Here is a 7,018-nt window from a genome sequence, read left to right as displayed (position 1 = left end):
TCACCGCCCCCTGAGTGAAAACCCCTCCAAAAAAAAAAAAAAAAAAAAAAAAAAGAAAAAGAGAAACTCTGACCTGGGGATGAGGTTGCAGGGCACATAAATGAAGGAAGAATTTGTTTCTAAGCAGCATTACTAACTGTGTGACCCTGGAAAAAGGTCGGTTCACATTTCTCATGAGAGGGTGAGATGGAGGCCAGATACAGCTCTCATATGTCTTTTGCTGAAGAGGTAGTTTAAGACTGAGTTTCTTGCTTTGCAAATAAAAATATTTAAGAGTAAAAGGTATGCAGAACTTGGCATCTTTTACAATTATTTTTGAAGATTTCGATGGCTGCTACCATGAGCAGATGCCCAATAGACAATTTGATAAAAAATTAGTAATTTAAAAACGAAAAAAAAGGGGGGGGGGCTAGTGTAATGGTTCTGCTGCTGGACTCCCACGTAGTTGATCACAGTTCAAGTCCTGGACCCTGTGGGTTAAAACTCACACTGGGCACATGCGTATATGTTGAAGATCCTAAGAAGAGAATAGAGGAATTGCAGTGTGGCCCTCCCCGCTTGGGGGGTAATTTTTCTTGCTTTTTGTCTCTCTGTCTCTCCATCTGTCAGTCTGTCCAGCAAACACACATACCCTATAGGAAAAAAAAATCTCTAAAATCAGAACAAACTGAATACAAAAGATTAAGCTGTTGAAATATATAGAAGGGCTTAAGGTTGTGCTTCTATGTTATATATAACAATGTAGTTATTTTAGCCAGTTTTTTGAGAATCACAGGTGTATGTGGCTCAGCTCTGTACTGTGTGATTTTTATTTCAAAATAGTTTCATCTGCAGAGCCATCACAATGTTCAACTCTCCTTTCAGAAGTAGTCATGTGCCAAATTCTAGTGCTATAATTGGCCTTAGTCTCGAGTCATTCTTTTTTTGTGTGATAAGAGTTAAAAATATCAGTATTCCATGGTGTGTTATACAGGTGACTATAACAGTCAAGTTCTATGTACCTTGGTCTTATTTTCAAGGAAGCATATCCAAATAACTGTTTATAATCTTTTTTTCCAATAGAAGAACTGAAGTTTGGTAATTTGCTCAAGGTCATAGCTAGTTAATGGCACGCACAGGAATTAAACTCAAGCGATCTGAATCTAAATTCATTTACAGTATGTCCTTTCTTAATTATAGTCAGAGCTTATTTTGTACTTGCCAACATGGAAGCTCTGTAAGAGACTGAAATTTGTTTTATACCCTGCTACACCATCACCCCCTCAAACAGGGCCCAGCTGTGGGAGCCAACAGGACTCTTAGCTTGTTCCTGCTCCTGTAACAAAATACCTTAGACTGGACAATGACTAATTATAATAACATAGGCTTACTTTTCATGGCTCTAGGGGCTGAAAAGTCAAATACCAAGGCTCCAGTAGATTCTGTGTTAGTAAGGCCTTGCTCTTTTTCTCCAAGTTGACACCATTTTGCTGCATTCTCACATTGTGGAAAAGCAAAAAAGTGTGAATGTTGTGTTCTTCCTTAGTAAAAGATATGAAAGGGTAAGGCAGCTCTCTGAAGTCTCTTTTTAAGGATATGAATCCCTTTACTAGGGTGAAGCCCTCGTGATTTAATTATATTTCCAAAGTCCTCATATCTTAATACCATCACATTTGCAATTAAGTTTCAACATGAATTTCAGAGGGTTACAAACATTTGAATCAGAGTAGCTGTCTTTCCCTTTCATGATTCCATGGGATTGGAGCCATATTTTCTTTACATACATGGGTGTCTGAGGACATTCAGCGTCTTGGGAATCCAGGCCTAATAAAGAGAGGCTGTTAGACAAAGATGGCAATTTCTTCGTAGTAGTCCTGATTTGTGAGTTTTAGCCTTCTGTCCTGGGATGAGCACTGGGCAGCAAATTGAAGGCATGGCATAGAGGAAAAATAAACTATTCATCTGTACTGGTGATTCAACTTCTAACCTCTAAAAATAACAAGTTTCTCAGTTCTCTACCCCCTTCTTTTCCTGTCTTACTATATAAGTTTATGCCATTTAATTTTTCAGGAAACTTGTTACTCATCTACTCAATAATTATGTCCCATTAAAATTTGGCTTCTCTTGCTACTTTGAATTTTGGAGCATTGTTTTCTTAGTATGAAGGGGTTTTAGAAAAAGCAAGAAGGCAAGCTCAGAGCTCAAGAAATAATAAAGAATAATACTGTAATCATAACAGCTCTTATTTGTTTTGAAGCATGATCTTTCAGAAGGTTATTATCTGGAGTTGAATATTAATGGATTCAGGCTCTCTTTATGCACAGGAAATCTTAAACAACTATATTCATAGGGAAGGACATTAATCAGGAGAGAGAAGTGAACCTTGTTTCTAATAATGTTTGCAAAATAGCTACCCGTGGGTTTGTAGCTTGACTTAGAAATAAATATTCATGATTTCCATATCTAGTACAATTGGAAGTTATTTGTGGTTATGGTTCTGTTATATGATCCTCACCTATTCATGGGGGCTTCAAGCTGGCAGGCTGTTGGAAAACAACAAACATGAATTACAAAGCCTGTGAATGACTGGGCTAGAAGCTAAAGGAGGTTATAATGTGGGTGATCAGGAAAAAAGGAACGAGGAGGAGGATAGAACTCAGTTTTCAGAACAGGAAGAAAGGAAAAAAAATGCACCGGCATGCTTATTGACACCTTTACGCTCCCCTGATTTGCTTTGAACTCTCGGATAGCTTGTCATCATCTGCAGGATAAAGCCCAGAGCTGCCAGATATGATGGTGTGTGCTTGTGATCCCAGATACTGGAGGCTGAGGCAGGGGGATTTTGAGTTTGAGGCAAGCCTGGACAACCTAGTGACACCCTTCATTATTGGGCATAAGAGACTTCTTGAAGTAGTCCCCCAGGAAACTGCAGAACATTATCTGAGACTACTCTTCACCTCATATGTAAAAATATAGAGCTCTTTGCAAGTTTCCTCAGATGCCAGGATGCTCAACTTCCATGTCTTTGGTCATACTAGTCCTTCACCTTGCAAGGGTTTTCCAAGCCTTCTTTGCTAATTAATTCTACTTGTGGATGTGCGGGCTTAAACTTCTCCTCCAAGAAGCCGCTTCTGTATTCCACAGCTGGCCAGTCGGTTTTAGTGCAGTTTTATTTTATTTTGCTTTGATTTATTTTATTTATTTACTATGTACTCATGTATGTATTTATTTATAGTGACCCTTAAATAGACATTATCTTTAGAAATCCATTTTTTTTTTGGAGAGGTTTTTCGCTATAGGGCGCGTGCGCTCGCCAGACAGACAAAGAGAGACATAGAGAAAGAAAGCGAGAAATCACCCCCCAGAGGGGATGGTCACGCCGCAATCCCCTCTCCTTCATTCTCCACTGATTTATTTTATTTATTTACTATGTACTCATGTATGTATTTATTTATAGTGACCCTTAAATAGACATTATCTTTAGAAATCCATTTTTTTTTTGGAGAGGTTTTTCGCTATAGGGCGCGTGCGCTCGCCAGACAGACAAAGAGAGACATAGAGAAAGAAAGCGAGAAATCACCCCCCAGAGGGGATGGTCACGCCGCAATCCCTTCTCCTTCATTCTCCACTCGGGATCTTGGGGACGCACGCACACGCGCCCGGCGTGAGTTTTAAGCCACCAGGTCCAGGACGCGAACTGCGGTTGACTACGTGGGAGTCCAGCGACATAGCCATTACGTTTACTGCTGGTTCCCTTCAGAAATCCTTTTATCATCCTTATTTATTGCTTACATGCACCCAATTTTATTACACACGGATTTTAAGTGAATGTATTCAGTTTTTTCTTTTTTCTCTTCTGTATTTCTAACTCCTTTTTTTTCCTAACTTTTAAATTTTAAGAAATGTTTCAATATGCTATTGAAACATAGGTTGTGCTACTGTTTTTAACTCCTGTGTGTGAGTTAGAGGTTTTTGCATTACCTGCTTCCTTGTGTAATTTTTCTGACCATATCTTTCCTAATATGGATATTCTGCTTCAGCCAAGAGAACATCCGGCAGTATAAAAGTCAAAACTGATTTGTTCTCCTAGACATGCCATCATTAATCCCTTCTCCAGTCTCTCCCTGCCTGTCTTCTGAATACAGTTTATGTCTTGGGGTCAAACACCAGGCCCCTGACTCTTTTATCTCTGACTGCCATCTGATAGGTACTATATTAACAAAGATATGTCTGTTTAACTTCACGTACCAATTTTACCTTTATTGGAAGTGTTTATATGTCTTTTCATGTACTTATGTGCAGACACAAAAGCTGTGAAAACTATTCCTTCTGTTTATATATCTGTTTACAAAACGCTTTTTAAAATTTTATCCTCACAACAGAGAGGTAAACAGAGCAGTGTTTCATCTTATTTGCAAATGAGGAAAATGGTTCAAAAAATTGGATAACGTTATAAACGTGTGTGTTCAGGGAATTGCAGAAGTTACAGTTAGGCTCCAGTGCACTCCCTTTAACACAGCACTGAAGACCAGAGACCTCATTCCCTGCGCCCTTCTGCAGGCCTCACAGAGCCGGGTAGAGTTCTGTACTCGACGAGCTCACCAAAGGCCCTAGACAGAAGAATGGGCACAAGGGCCATGTCATGGTGCCCATTGGGCCACATCTGGCTCTGTGCCCAAGAGAGTCCCTTTACTTCAAACCTCCATGTCTCTCCCCATTTATAACATGTTTTCTTCATTCCTTTAGACATATAACAGTTTATTGATTTATTTTTTCCTGTTACTTTACCTCTCCGCCCCTCTCGCTCCTTTTCTGTCTTTGCTCCCATTTGAATCAGCTCAAGGACTACTTGATACTCATCGACCAGTGCACACCAGTGTGCTAGGATGCACAGGGAGGCCAAGGAGTTGCTGCCTCCAGCTGGTTATGGAAAGAAGCCTTTCCTCCCTCCATTTCCTGTTCCCTGCTTTTCCCCATACTTCCTTCCCACATCTTCCTTCCTCCCATGATCAAGAGGCCTCTTCATTTCCATAGGTTTTTTTATATTTTTTCTTTACTTTATCTTACACATTTAATCACTGTGTACCATTACAGCATACCAAACAAATTTTTCCATCATAAATATACTGCTTCTTGGCCCAGTCAAAGACATTACCATAAACATTATAATCAAAAGATTTCTTTCTATTTTGGGTCTCTTAAATATTTCGCTTCTTTTTTCTTCCCCTTACCTTCCTCCTTCTTTCCCTCTACCATTTTCCATCCTCCTCCCCCACTGTCTCTAGTATCATCCTTGCTCTCCATGTTTTTATATCTTTCAATCATTCAGTTTCTGCCACAGAGTGCTCTTATTCGGTATATATGGATGGGGACATACAATGCCTCTTTTATTGTCTGACTTACTTCACTGAGCTGTAAATCTGCCATATTTGTCCACTTTCTATCAAATGCCAGGATCTCATTTTTTTGTGTGTGTGACTAACTAGTATTCTGTAGTATATGTGTTCCACACTTTTTCAATTTATTCATCTACTTGTGGACATTTGGGTTGGTTCCATGTCTTAGCAATTGTGAATAATGCTGCAATAAACATGAATGTGCAACTGTTTTCCTGATTGAGCATTTTCCTATCCTTTGGGTAGATATCCAGGATTAGAAGAATTAATATAATCAGAATATCTATTCTACCCAAATGAATCTACATATTTAATGTAATCCCAATTAGATTACCAGAGTAATTCATCACAGATTTAGAAAAAAAACAATCATAGAATTTGTCTGGAATCATAAGAATTGACAAAGCAATTCTGTGCAAGAAGAGTGGAGTAAGAGGCATCTCACTCCCTGACCCCAAATTATATTACAAAGTTGTGATAATCGAAACAGCATGGTACTTGCACAAAAGCAGGCATGTAGACCAATAGAACAGAATAGAGACCTCAGAAATGCCATAGGTTTTCCACTTTGCTGGACATAAGGAAGGTGCTCAGCCCTGGGATAGTGATTGAGTTTAACATGCCTCTGGTCCTTTGCATCTTCTCACCCTAGACTGAAAAATGCTTGTGGTCAAAGCATGGAGGGCTATGCTCCATGCTTTGTGGTGCATGATCCTGTGCCTTGGACTAACCCTACATGAGAGAACCCTTACACAAGAAGAATGAAACATCACTTGGGAAAATAACATCAAATTATTTTTCTTCTAAAACTTTGTGACTATAAAGCCTTAAAATACTTTTTTTAGTAGTACCAGACTCAAGGTTTTCTTTCTTTTTTTTTTTTTAAGACAGTTGTTAACCTGTTTTTAACACTTCCTTTAGAAACTATTGTTTCCATTGGGCACTCATCTATTCTTTTCCCTTTTCATCAGTCATTTCTCATTTGATGTTTTCACCCCACATGCCATGCATAAATCATTAGGCAAGTTGGTATTTCCCCCAAAAGCTACATATTCTTACCCATGGTTTATGTGATCAAAGACCCTTAACTTCTTTCTATAAGAACCATCAATGAATTGGATGCCAAATGCAGGGTTATTTTCTCCAGAATACAATTAAAATAGACTCAGTTCCTCTTTGTTGTTTCTAGTTTTCTTGAACTCTTTAGCAGTTTATTTTTTCTTTCTTTTTTTTTTTAAATATACAAACAAAATATTGGGGATGTTTTTAAATCCTAAGAAAGCAAAGTAGAAGGAACCAAAAAGAAGGGAGAAAATATAATCATGGTTAGGCGCCTACTTAGCATCAGGGGCTAGATGAGGCAAATTCACAGGACTTCAGGATTTCTCTTTATCCCCTCATGAGAGTTAGACTTGCTCTTTTAAAAATGTAGCGGTTGATGTTGTAAGGGGTTAAATGATTCACCCAGCTTGTACGTGTCAGAGTTAAGACTCTAAATTTCATGTTACCTTTGCTGTACCAGTGCTAGAATGGGGCACTCGTAGGCACTAGATGATGAATGGGATGGCTTCTGGTAGGGAAGGACTGAAGATGGAGCCTTTGTCTGTTTGACCATGATCCAACCTTTGGCATGCTTCTCTTTC

The 7,018-nt window shown here is 38.9% G+C and overlaps 1 protein-coding gene across 1 annotated transcript in view; it reads left to right on the top strand.

Annotated features, from left to right (window-relative positions):
- DGKI (diacylglycerol kinase iota) overlaps positions 1 to 7,018 on the top strand; it is a 316,603-nt gene that overhangs the window by 283,428 nt on the left and 26,157 nt on the right. The gene's annotated exons all lie outside the window — the stretch shown is intronic.

This window comes from Tupaia chinensis, unplaced genomic scaffold, assembly GCF_000334495.1.
Source record: "Tupaia chinensis unplaced genomic scaffold, TupChi_1.0 Scaffold000140_1, whole genome shotgun sequence".
Classification (NCBI taxonomy): Eukaryota; Metazoa; Chordata; class Mammalia; order Scandentia; family Tupaiidae; genus Tupaia; species Tupaia belangeri.
The sequence above is the reverse complement of the archived record's forward strand: the minus strand, read 5'-3'. Positions and strand labels throughout refer to the sequence as shown.